General features: G+C 45.1%; 27 non-coding genes and 2 pseudogenes across 27 annotated transcripts; all 29 read right to left on the bottom strand.

Annotated features, from left to right (window-relative positions):
* Window positions 1-73: 73 nt before the first annotated feature.
* On the bottom strand, window positions 74-192 carry LOC146882639 (5S ribosomal RNA). Its single transcript, XR_014985747.1, has one exon. It is a non-coding gene; the product is annotated as a 5S ribosomal RNA (ribosomal RNA).
* Window positions 193-410: 218 nt separating this feature from the next.
* LOC146882640 (5S ribosomal RNA) lies at window positions 411-529 on the bottom strand. Its single transcript, XR_014985748.1, has one exon. It is a non-coding gene; the product is annotated as a 5S ribosomal RNA (ribosomal RNA).
* A 215-nt stretch (window positions 530-744) lies between these two features.
* On the bottom strand, window positions 745-863 carry LOC146882641 (5S ribosomal RNA). Its single transcript, XR_014985534.1, has one exon. It is a non-coding gene; the product is annotated as a 5S ribosomal RNA (ribosomal RNA).
* A 215-nt stretch (window positions 864-1,078) lies between these two features.
* LOC146882642 (5S ribosomal RNA) lies at window positions 1,079-1,197 on the bottom strand. Its single transcript, XR_014986060.1, has one exon. It is a non-coding gene; the product is annotated as a 5S ribosomal RNA (ribosomal RNA).
* Window positions 1,198-1,412: 215 nt separating this feature from the next.
* On the bottom strand, window positions 1,413-1,531 carry LOC146882643 (5S ribosomal RNA). The gene has a single exon (XR_014985749.1). It is a non-coding gene; the product is annotated as a 5S ribosomal RNA (ribosomal RNA).
* Window positions 1,532-1,746: 215 nt separating this feature from the next.
* Window positions 1,747-1,865, bottom strand: LOC146882644 (5S ribosomal RNA). Its single transcript, XR_014986061.1, has one exon. It is a non-coding gene; the product is annotated as a 5S ribosomal RNA (ribosomal RNA).
* Window positions 1,866-2,080: 215 nt separating this feature from the next.
* On the bottom strand, window positions 2,081-2,199 carry LOC146882645 (5S ribosomal RNA). Its single transcript, XR_014985750.1, has one exon. It is a non-coding gene; the product is annotated as a 5S ribosomal RNA (ribosomal RNA).
* A 217-nt stretch (window positions 2,200-2,416) lies between these two features.
* On the bottom strand, window positions 2,417-2,535 carry LOC146882646 (5S ribosomal RNA). The gene has a single exon (XR_014985751.1). It is a non-coding gene; the product is annotated as a 5S ribosomal RNA (ribosomal RNA).
* A 215-nt stretch (window positions 2,536-2,750) lies between these two features.
* On the bottom strand, window positions 2,751-2,869 carry LOC146882647 (5S ribosomal RNA). The gene has a single exon (XR_014985752.1). It is a non-coding gene; the product is annotated as a 5S ribosomal RNA (ribosomal RNA).
* A 217-nt stretch (window positions 2,870-3,086) lies between these two features.
* Window positions 3,087-3,205, bottom strand: LOC146882648 (5S ribosomal RNA). Its single transcript, XR_014985726.1, has one exon. It is a non-coding gene; the product is annotated as a 5S ribosomal RNA (ribosomal RNA).
* Window positions 3,206-3,420: 215 nt separating this feature from the next.
* LOC146882649 (5S ribosomal RNA) lies at window positions 3,421-3,539 on the bottom strand. Its single transcript, XR_014985753.1, has one exon. It is a non-coding gene; the product is annotated as a 5S ribosomal RNA (ribosomal RNA).
* Window positions 3,540-3,756: 217 nt separating this feature from the next.
* LOC146882650 (5S ribosomal RNA) lies at window positions 3,757-3,875 on the bottom strand. The gene has a single exon (XR_014985754.1). It is a non-coding gene; the product is annotated as a 5S ribosomal RNA (ribosomal RNA).
* A 215-nt stretch (window positions 3,876-4,090) lies between these two features.
* LOC146882651 (5S ribosomal RNA) lies at window positions 4,091-4,209 on the bottom strand. Its single transcript, XR_014986062.1, has one exon. It is a non-coding gene; the product is annotated as a 5S ribosomal RNA (ribosomal RNA).
* Window positions 4,210-4,424: 215 nt separating this feature from the next.
* LOC146882652 (5S ribosomal RNA) lies at window positions 4,425-4,543 on the bottom strand. The gene has a single exon (XR_014985755.1). It is a non-coding gene; the product is annotated as a 5S ribosomal RNA (ribosomal RNA).
* A 217-nt stretch (window positions 4,544-4,760) lies between these two features.
* On the bottom strand, window positions 4,761-4,879 carry LOC146882653 (5S ribosomal RNA). The gene has a single exon (XR_014985756.1). It is a non-coding gene; the product is annotated as a 5S ribosomal RNA (ribosomal RNA).
* Window positions 4,880-5,095: 216 nt separating this feature from the next.
* On the bottom strand, window positions 5,096-5,214 carry LOC146882654 (5S ribosomal RNA). Its single transcript, XR_014986069.1, has one exon. It is a non-coding gene; the product is annotated as a 5S ribosomal RNA (ribosomal RNA).
* A 217-nt stretch (window positions 5,215-5,431) lies between these two features.
* On the bottom strand, window positions 5,432-5,550 carry LOC146882655 (5S ribosomal RNA). The gene has a single exon (XR_014985636.1). It is a non-coding gene; the product is annotated as a 5S ribosomal RNA (ribosomal RNA).
* Window positions 5,551-5,765: 215 nt separating this feature from the next.
* Window positions 5,766-5,884, bottom strand: LOC146882656 (5S ribosomal RNA). The gene has a single exon (XR_014985757.1). It is a non-coding gene; the product is annotated as a 5S ribosomal RNA (ribosomal RNA).
* A 215-nt stretch (window positions 5,885-6,099) lies between these two features.
* LOC146882657 (5S ribosomal RNA) lies at window positions 6,100-6,218 on the bottom strand. Its single transcript, XR_014985551.1, has one exon. It is a non-coding gene; the product is annotated as a 5S ribosomal RNA (ribosomal RNA).
* Window positions 6,219-6,433: 215 nt separating this feature from the next.
* Window positions 6,434-6,552, bottom strand: LOC146882658 (5S ribosomal RNA). The gene has a single exon (XR_014985552.1). It is a non-coding gene; the product is annotated as a 5S ribosomal RNA (ribosomal RNA).
* A 215-nt stretch (window positions 6,553-6,767) lies between these two features.
* Window positions 6,768-6,886, bottom strand: LOC146882659 (5S ribosomal RNA; annotated as a pseudogene).
* Window positions 6,887-7,101: 215 nt separating this feature from the next.
* LOC146882660 (5S ribosomal RNA) lies at window positions 7,102-7,220 on the bottom strand. The gene has a single exon (XR_014985758.1). It is a non-coding gene; the product is annotated as a 5S ribosomal RNA (ribosomal RNA).
* Window positions 7,221-7,436: 216 nt separating this feature from the next.
* Window positions 7,437-7,555, bottom strand: LOC146882661 (5S ribosomal RNA). The gene has a single exon (XR_014986070.1). It is a non-coding gene; the product is annotated as a 5S ribosomal RNA (ribosomal RNA).
* Window positions 7,556-7,770: 215 nt separating this feature from the next.
* Window positions 7,771-7,889, bottom strand: LOC146882662 (5S ribosomal RNA). Its single transcript, XR_014985637.1, has one exon. It is a non-coding gene; the product is annotated as a 5S ribosomal RNA (ribosomal RNA).
* Window positions 7,890-8,104: 215 nt separating this feature from the next.
* LOC146882663 (5S ribosomal RNA) lies at window positions 8,105-8,223 on the bottom strand. The gene has a single exon (XR_014985759.1). It is a non-coding gene; the product is annotated as a 5S ribosomal RNA (ribosomal RNA).
* Window positions 8,224-8,438: 215 nt separating this feature from the next.
* LOC146882664 (5S ribosomal RNA) lies at window positions 8,439-8,557 on the bottom strand. The gene has a single exon (XR_014985553.1). It is a non-coding gene; the product is annotated as a 5S ribosomal RNA (ribosomal RNA).
* A 215-nt stretch (window positions 8,558-8,772) lies between these two features.
* Window positions 8,773-8,891, bottom strand: LOC146882665 (5S ribosomal RNA). Its single transcript, XR_014985554.1, has one exon. It is a non-coding gene; the product is annotated as a 5S ribosomal RNA (ribosomal RNA).
* Window positions 8,892-9,106: 215 nt separating this feature from the next.
* Window positions 9,107-9,225, bottom strand: LOC146882666 (5S ribosomal RNA; annotated as a pseudogene).
* Window positions 9,226-9,443: 218 nt separating this feature from the next.
* On the bottom strand, window positions 9,444-9,562 carry LOC146882667 (5S ribosomal RNA). Its single transcript, XR_014985760.1, has one exon. It is a non-coding gene; the product is annotated as a 5S ribosomal RNA (ribosomal RNA).
* Window positions 9,563-9,681: the final 119 nt, after the last annotated feature.

Consider the following 9,681-nt stretch of genomic DNA (forward strand, 5'->3'; position numbering starts at 1 on the left):
GTACTATTGGATTTAATTGCAAAAAACGGTGATGAAAATGGCGTAAAAAAAAAAAAGAAAAAAACGTAAAAAAGAGGTGCAACACGAGGACTTCCCAGGAGGTCACCCATCCTAGTACTACTCTCGCCCAAGCACGCTTAACTGCGGAGTTCTGATGGGATCCGGTGCATTAGTGCTGGTATGATCGCACCTGTCAAGTATTGCACGATCAATGTATATATGGGTTTCGCATTGGGCCTAAGTTTGAAAACTTGGTGAGGCGCGGGGCCCGGGGACGTGAAGTGGGTTGTTTGTGTCCGAATAAATTTTGGTAACAGTAGTTTGAGTCATTTAGGTGGTACTATTGGATTTAATTGCAAAAAACGGTGATGAAAATGGCGTAAAAAAAAAAAAGAAAAAAACGTAAAAAAGAGGTGCAACACGAGGACTTCCCAGGAGGTCACCCATCCTAGTACTACTCTCGCCCAAGCACGCTTAACTGCGGAGTTCTGATGGGATCCGGTGCATTAGTGCTGGTATGATCGCACCTGTCAAGTATTGCACGATCAATGTATATATGGGTTTCGCATTGGGCCTAAGTTTGAAAACTTGGTGAGGCGCGGGGCCCGGGGACGTGAAGTGGGTTGTTTGTGTCCGAATAAATTTTGGTAACAGTAGTTTGAGTCATTTAGGTGGTACTATTGGATTTAATTGCAAAAAACGGTGATGAAAATGGCGTAAAAAAAAAGAAAAAAACGTAAAAAAGAGGTGCAACACGAGGACTTCCCAGGAGGTCACCCATCCTAGTACTACTCTCGCCCAAGCCCGCTTCACTGCGGAGTTCTGATGGGATCCGGTGCATTAGTGCTGGTATGATCGCACCTGTCAAGTATTGCACGATCAATGTATATATGGGTTTCGCATTGGGCCTAAGTTTGAAAGCTTGGTGAGGCGCGGGGCCCGGGGACGTGAAGTGGGTTGTTTGTGTCCGAATAAATTTTGGTAACAGTAGTTTGAGTCATTTAGGTGGTACTATTGGATTTAATTGCAAAAAACGGTGATGAAAATGGCGTAAAAAAAAAGAAAAAAACGTAAAAAAGAGGTGCAACACGAGGACTTCCCAGGAGGTCACCCATCCTAGTACTACTCTCGCCCAAGCACGCTTAACTGCGGAGTTCTGATGGGGTCCGGTGCATTAGTGCTGGTATGATCGCACCTGTCAAGTATTGCACGATCAATGTATATATGGGTTTCGCATTGGGCCTAAGTTTGAAAACTTGGTGAGGCGCGGGGCCCGGGGACGTGAAGTGGGTTGTTTGTGTCCGAATAAATTTTGGTAACAGTAGTTTGAGTCATTTAGGTGGTACTATTGGATTTAATTGCAAAAAACGGTGATGAAAATGGCGTAAAAAAAAAGAAAAAAACGTAAAAAAGAGGTGCAACACGAGGACTTCCCAGGAGGTCACCCATCCTAGTACTACTCTCGCCCAAGCACGCTTAACTGCGGAGTTCTGATGGGATCCGGTGCATTAGTGCTGGTATGATCGCACCTGTCAAGTATTGCACGATCAATGTATATATGGGTTTCGCATTGGGCCTAAGTTTGAAAACTTGGTGAGGCGCGGGGCCCGGGGACGTGAAGTGGGTTGTTTGTGTCCGAATAAATTTTGGTAACAGTAGTTTGAGTCATTTAGGTGGTACTATTGGATTTAATTGCAAAAAACGGTGATGAAAATGGCGTAAAAAAAAAGAAAAAAACGTAAAAAAGAGGTGCAACACGAGGACTTCCCAGGAGGTCACCCATCCTAGTACTACTCTCGCCCAAGCACGCTTAACTGCGGAGTTCTGATGGGGTCCGGTGCATTAGTGCTGGTATGATCGCACCTGTCAAGTATTGCACGATCAATGTATATATGGGTTTCGCATTGGGCCTAAGTTTGAAAACTTGGTGAGGCGCGGGGCCCGGGGACGTGAAGTGGGTTGTTTGTGTCCGAATAAATTTTGGTAACAGTAGTTTGAGTCATTTAGGTGGTACTATTGGATTTAATTGCAAAAAACGGTGATGAAAATGGCGTAAAAAAAAAGAAAAAAACGTAAAAAAGAGGTGCAACACGAGGACTTCCCAGGAGGTCACCCATCCTAGTACTACTCTCGCCCAAGCACGCTTAACTGCGGAGTTCTGATGGGATCCGGTGCATTAGTGCTGGTATGATCGCACCTGTCAAGTATTGCACGATCAATGTATATATGGGTTTCGCATTGGGCCTAAGTTTGAAAACTTGGTGAGGCGCGGGGCCCGGGGACGTGAAGTGGGTTGTTTGTGTCCGAATAAATTTTGGTAACAGTAGTTTGAGTCATTTAGGTGGTACTATTGGATTTAATTGCAAAAAACGGTGATGAAAATGGCGTAAAAAAAAAAAGAAAAAAACGTAAAAAAGAGGTGCAACACGAGGACTTCCCAGGAGGTCACCCATCCTAGTACTACTCTCGCCCAAGCACGCTTAACTGCGGAGTTCTGATGGGATCCGGTGCATTAGTGCTGGTATGATCGCACCTGTCAAGTATTGCACGATCAATGTATATATGGGTTTCGCATTGGGCCTAAGTTTGAAAACTTGGTGAGGCGCGGGGCCCGGGGACGTGAAGTGGGTTGTTTGTGTCCGAATAAATTTTGGTAACAGTAGTTTGAGTCATTTAGGTGGTACTATTGGATTTAATTGCAAAAAACGGTGATGAAAATGGCGTAAAAAAAAAGAAAAAAACGTAAAAAAGAGGTGCAACACGAGGACTTCCCAGGAGGTCACCCATCCTAGTACTACTCTCGCCCAAGCACGCTTAACTGCGGAGTTCTGATGGGATCCGGTGCATTAGTGCTGGTATGATCGCACCTGTCAAGTATTGCACGATCAATGTATATATGGGTTTCGCATTGGGCCTAAGTTTGAAAACTTGGTGAGGCGCGGGGCCCGGGGACGTGAAGTGGGTTGTTTGTGTCCGAATAAATTTTGGTAACAGTAGTTTGAGTCATTTAGGTGGTACTATTGGATTTAATTGCAAAAAACGGTGATGAAAATGGCGTAAAAAAAAAAAGAAAAAAACGTAAAAAAGAGGTGCAACACGTGGACTTCCCAGGAGGTCACCCATCCTAGTACTACTCTCGCCCAAGCACGCTTAACTGCGGAGTTCTGATGGGATCCGGTGCATTAGTGCTGGTATGATCGCACCTGTCAAGTATTGCACGATCAATGTATATATGGGTTTCGCATTGGGCCTAAGTTTGAAAACTTGGTGAGGCGCGGGGCCCGGGGACGTGAAGTGGGTTGTTTGTGTCCGAATAAATTTTGGTAACAGTAGTTTGAGTCATTTAGGTGGTACTATTGGATTTAATTGCAAAAAACGGTGATGAAAATGGCGTAAAAAAAAAGAAAAAAACGTAAAAAAGAGGTGCAACACGAGGACTTCCCAGGAGGTCACCCATCCTAGTACTACTCTCGCCCAAGCACGCTTAACTGCGGAGTTCTGATGGGATCCGGTGCATTAGTGCTGGTATGATCGCACCTGTCAAGTATTGCACGATCAATGTATATATGGGTTTCGCATTGGGCCTAAGTTTGAAAACTTGGTGAGGCGCGGGGCCCGGGGACGTGAAGTGGGTTGTTTGTGTCCGAATAAATTTTGGTAACAGTAGTTTGAGTCATTTAGGTGGTACTATTGGATTTAATTGCAAAAAACGGTGATGAAAATGGCGTAAAAAAAAAAAGAAAAAAACGTAAAAAAGAGGTGCAACACGAGGACTTCCCAGGAGGTCACCCATCCTAGTACTACTCTCGCCCAAGCACGCTTAACTGCGGAGTTCTGATGGGATCCGGTGCATTAGTGCTGGTATGATCGCACCTGTCAAGTATTGCACGATCAATGTATATATGGGTTTCGCATTGGGCCTAAGTTTGAAAACTTGGTGAGGCGCGGGGCCCGGGGACGTGAAGTGGGTTGTTTGTGTCCGAATAAATTTTGGTAACAGTAGTTTGAGTCATTTAGGTGGTACTATTGGATTTAATTGCAAAAAACGGTGATGAAAATGGCGTAAAAAAAAAGAAAAAAACGTAAAAAAGAGGTGCAACACGAGGACTTCCCAGGAGGTCACCCATCCTAGTACTACTCTCGCCCAAGCACGCTTAACTGCGGAGTTCTGATGGGGTCCGGTGCATTAGTGCTGGTATGATCGCACCTGTCAAGTATTGCACGATCAATGTATATATGGGTTTCGCATTGGGCCTAAGTTTGAAAACTTGGTGAGGCGCGGGGCCCGGGGACGTGAAGTGGGTTGTTTGTGTCCGAATAAATTTTGGTAACAGTAGTTTGAGTCATTTAGGTGGTACTATTGGATTTAATTGCAAAAAACGGTGATGAAAATGGCGTAAAAAAAAAGAAAAAAACGTAAAAAAGAGGTGCAACACGAGGACTTCCCAGGAGGTCACCCATCCTAGTACTACTCTCGCCCAAGCACGCTTAACTGCGGAGTTCTGATGGGATCCGGTGCATTAGTGCTGGTATGATCGCACCTGTCAAGTATTGCACGATCAATGTATATATGGGTTTCGCATTGGGCCTAAGTTTGAAAACTTGGTGAGGCGCGGGGCCCGGGGACGTGAAGTGGGTTGTTTGTGTCCGAATAAATTTTGGTAACAGTAGTTTGAGTCATTTAGGTGGTACTATTGGATTTAATTGCAAAAAACGGTGATGAAAATGGCGTAAAAAAAAAAAGAAAAAAACGTAAAAAAGAGGTGCAACACGAGGACTTCCCAGGAGGTCACCCATCCTAGTACTACTCTCGCCCAAGCACGCTTAACTGCGGAGTTCTGATGGGATCCGGTGCATTAGTGCTGGTATGATCGCACCTGTCAAGTATTGCACGATCAATGTATATATGGGTTTCGCATTGGGCCTAAGTTTGAAAACTTGGTGAGGCGCGGGGCCCGGGGACGTGAAGTGGGTTGTTTGTGTCCGAATAAATTTTGGTAACAGTAGTTTGAGTCATTTAGGTGGTACTATTGGATTTAATTGCAAAAAACGGTGATGAAAATGGCGTAAAAAAAAAAGAAAAAAACGTAAAAAAGAGGTGCAACACGAGGACTTCCCAGGAGGTCACCCATCCTAGTACTACTCTCGCCCAAGCACGCTTAACTGCGGAGTTCTGATGGGGTCCGGTGCGTTAGTGCTGGTATGATCGCACCTGTCAAGTATTGCACGATCAATGTATATATGGGTTTCGCATTGGGCCTAAGTTTGAAAACTTGGTGAGGCGCGGGGCCCGGGGACGTGAAGTGGGTTGTTTGTGTCCGAATAAATTTTGGTAACAGTAGTTTGAGTCATTTAGGTGGTACTATTGGATTTAATTGCAAAAAACGGTGATGAAAATGGCGTAAAAAAAAAAAGAAAAAAACGTAAAAAAGAGGTGCAACACGAGGACTTCCCAGGAGGTCACCCATCCTAGTACTACTCTCGCCCAAGCACGCTTAACTGCGGAGTTCTGATGGGGTCCGGTGCGTTAGTGATGGTATGATCGCACCTGTCAAGTATTGCACGATCAATGTATATATGGGTTTCGCATTGGGCCTAAGTTTGAAAACTTGGTGAGGCGCGGGGCCCGGGGACGTGAAGTGGGTTGTTTGTGTCCGAATAAATTTTGGTAACAGTAGTTTGAGTCATTTAGGTGGTACTATTGGATTTAATTGCAAAAAACGGTGATGAAAATGGCGTAAAAAAAAAGAAAAAAACGTAAAAAAGAGGTGCAACACGAGGACTTCCCAGGAGGTCACCCATCCTAGTACTACTCTCGCCCAAGCACGCTTAACTGCGGAGTTCTGATGGGATCCGGTGCATTAGTGCTGGTATGATCGCACCTGTCAAGTATTGCACGATCAATGTATATATGGGTTTCGCATTGGGCCTAAGTTTGAAAACTTGGTGAGGCGCGGGGCCCGGGGACGTGAAGTGGGTTGTTTGTGTCCGAATAAATTTTGGTAACAGTAGTTTGAGTCATTTAGGTGGTACTATTGGATTTAATTGCAAAAAACGGTGATGAAAATGGCGTAAAAAAAAAGAAAAAAACGTAAAAAAGAGGTGCAACACGAGGACTTCCCAGGAGGTCACCCATCCTAGTACTACTCTCGCCCAAGCACGCTTCACTGCGGAGTTCTGATGGGGTCCGGTGCGTTAGTGCTGGTATGATCGCACCTGTCAAGTATTGCACGATCAATGTATATATGGGTTTCGCATTGGGCCTAAGTTTGAAAACTTGGTGAGGCGCGGGGCCCGGGGACGTGAAGTGGGTTGTTTGTGTCCGAATAAATTTTGGTAACAGTAGTTTGAGTCATTTAGGTGGTACTATTGGATTTAATTGCAAAAAACGGTGATGAAAATGGCGTAAAAAAAAAGAAAAAAACGTAAAAAAGAGGTGCAACACGAGGACTTCCCAGGAGGTCACCCATCCTAGTACTACTCTCGCCCAAGCACGCTTCACTGCGGAGTTCTGATGGGGTCCGGTGCGTTAGTGCTGGTATGATCGCACCTGTCAAGTATTGCACGATCAATGTATATATGGGTTTCGCATTGGGCCTAAGTTTGAAAACTTGGTGAGGCGCGGGGCCCGGGGACGTGAAGTGGGTTGTTTGTGTCCGAATAAATTTTGGTAACAGTAGTTTGAGTCATTTAGGTGGTACTATTGGATTTAATTGCAAAAAACGGTGATGAAAATGGCGTAAAAAAAAAGAAAAAAACGTAAAAAAGAGGTGCAACACGAGGACTTCCCAGGAGGTCACCCATCCTAGTACTACTCTCGCCCAAGAGCGCTTAACTGCGGAGTTTTGATGGGATCCGGTGCATTAGTGCTGGTATGATCGCACCTGTCAAGTATTGCACGATCAATGTATATATGGGTTTCGCATTGGGCCTAAGTTTGAAAACTTGGTGAGGCGCGGGGCCCGGGGACGTGAAGTGGGTTGTTTGTGTCCGAATAAATTTTGGTAACAGTAGTTTGAGTCATTTAGGTGGTACTATTGGATTTAATTGCAAAAAACGGTGATGAAAATGGCGTAAAAAAAAAGAAAAAAACGTAAAAAAGAGGTGCAACACGAGGACTTCCCAGGAGGTCACCCATCCTAGTACTACTCTCGCCCAAGCACGCTTAACTGCGGAGTTCTGATGGGATCCGGTGCATTAGTGCTGGTATGATCGCACCTGTCAAGTATTGCACGATCAATGTATATATGGGTTTCGCATTGGGCCTAAGTTTGAAAACTTGGTGAGGCGCGGGGCCCGGGGACGTGAAGTGGGTTGTTTGTGTCCGAATAAATTTTGGTAACAGTAGTTTGAGTCATTTAGGTGGTACTATTGGATTTAATTGCAAAAAACGGTGATGAAAATGGCGTAAAAAAAAAAGAAAAAAACGTAAAAAAGAGGTGCAACACGAGGACTTCCCAGGAGGTCACCCATCCTAGTACTACTCTCGCCCAAGCACGCTTAACTGCGGAGTTCTGATGGGGTCCGGTGCGTTAGTGCTGGTATGATCGCACCTGTCAAGTATTGCACGATCAATGTATATATGGGTTTCGCATTGGGCCTAAGTTTGAAAACTTGGTGAGGCGCGGGGCCCGGGGACGTGAAGTGGGTTGTTTGTGTCCGAATAAATTTTGGTAACAGTAGTTTGAGTCATTTAGGTGGTACTATTGGATTTAATTGCAAAAAACGGTGATGAAAATGGCGTAAAAAAAAAGAAAAAAACGTAAAAAAGAGGTGCAACACGAGGACTTCCCAGGAGGTCACCCATCCTAGTACTACTCTCGCCCAAGCACGCTTAACTGCGGAGTTCTGATGGGGTCCGGTGCGTTAGTGATGGTATGATCGCACCTGTCAAGTATTGCACGATCAATGTATATATGGGTTTCGCATTGGGCCTAAGTTTGAAAACTTGGTGAGGCGCGGGGCCCGGGGACGTGAAGTGGGTTGTTTGTGTCCGAATAAATTTTGGTAACAGTAGTTTGAGTCATTTAGGTGGTACTATTGGATTTAATTGCAAAAAACGGTGATGAAAATGGCGTAAAAAAAAAGAAAAAAACGTAAAAAAGAGGTGCAACACGAGGACTTCCCAGGAGGTCACCCATCCTAGTACTACTCTCGCCCAAGCACGCTTAACTGCGGAGTTCTGATGGGATCCGGTGCATTAGTGCTGGTATGATCGCACCTGTCAAGTATTGCACGATCAATGTATATATGGGTTTCGCATTGGGCCTAAGTTTGAAAACTTGGTGAGGCGCGGGGCCCGGGGACGTGAAGTGGGTTGTTTGTGTCCGAATAAATTTTGGTAACAGTAGTTTGAGTCATTTAGGTGGTACTATTGGATTTAATTGCAAAAAACGGTGATGAAAATGGCGTAAAAAAAAAGAAAAAAACGTAAAAAAGAGGTGCAACACGAGGACTTCCCAGGAGGTCACCCATCCTAGTACTACTCTCGCCCAAGCACGCTTCACTGCGGAGTTCTGATGGGGTCCGGTGCGTTAGTGCTGGTATGATCGCACCTGTCAAGTATTGCACGATCAATGTATATATGGGTTTCGCATTGGGCCTAAGTTTGAAAACTTGGTGAGGCGCGGGGCCCGGGGACGTGAAGTGGGTTGTTTGTGTCCGAATAAATTTTGGTAACAGTAGTTTGAGTCATTTAGGTGGTACTATTGGATTTAATTGCAAAAAACGGTGATGAAAATGGCGTAAAAAAAAAGAAAAAAACGTAAAAAAGAGGTGCAACACGAGGACTTCCCAGGAGGTCACCCATCCTAGTACTACTCTCGCCCAAGCACGCTTCACTGCGGAGTTCTGATGGGGTCCGGTGCGTTAGTGCTGGTATGATCGCACCTGTCAAGTATTGCACGATCAATGTATATATGGGTTTCGCATTGGGCCTAAGTTTGAAAACTTGGTGAGGCGCGGGGCCCGGGGACGTGAAGTGGGTTGTTTGTGTCCGAATAAATTTTGGTAACAGTAGTTTGAGTCATTTAGGTGGTACTATTGGATTTAATTGCAAAAAACGGTGATGAAAATGGCGTAAAAAAAAAGAAAAAAACGTAAAAAAGAGGTGCAACACGAGGACTTCCCAGGAGGTCACCCATCCTAGTACTACTCTCGCCCAAGAGCGCTTAACTGCGGAGTTTTGATGGGATCCGGTGCATTAGTGCTGGTATGATCGCACCTGTCAAGTATTGCACGATCAATGTATATATGGGTTTCGCATTGGGCCTAAGTTTGAAAACTTGGTGAGGCGCGGGGCCCGGGGACGTGAAGTGGGTTGTTTGTGTCCGAATAAATTTTGGTAACAGTAGTTTGAGTCATTTAGGTGGTACTATTGGATTTAATTGCAAAAAACGGTGATGAAAATGGCGTAAAAAAAAAAAAGAAAAAAACGTAAAAAAGAGGTGCAACACGAGGACTTCCCAGGAGGTCACCCATCCTAGTACTACTCTCGCCCAAGCACGCTTAACTGCGGAGTTCTGATGGGATCCGGTGCATTAGTGCTGGTATGATCGCACCTGTCAAGTATTGCACGATCAATGTATATATGGGTTTCGCATTGGGCCTAAGTTTGAAAACTTGGTGAGGCGCGGGGCCCGGGGACGTGAAGTGGGTTGTTTGTGTCCGAATAAATTTTGG

Source organism: Vigna unguiculata, chromosome 10 (genome assembly GCF_037176805.1).
Source record: "Vigna unguiculata cultivar grain cowpea cultivar isolate G323 ecotype 2 chromosome 10, ASM3717680v1, whole genome shotgun sequence".
Classification (NCBI taxonomy): Eukaryota; Viridiplantae; Streptophyta; class Magnoliopsida; order Fabales; family Fabaceae; genus Vigna; species Vigna unguiculata.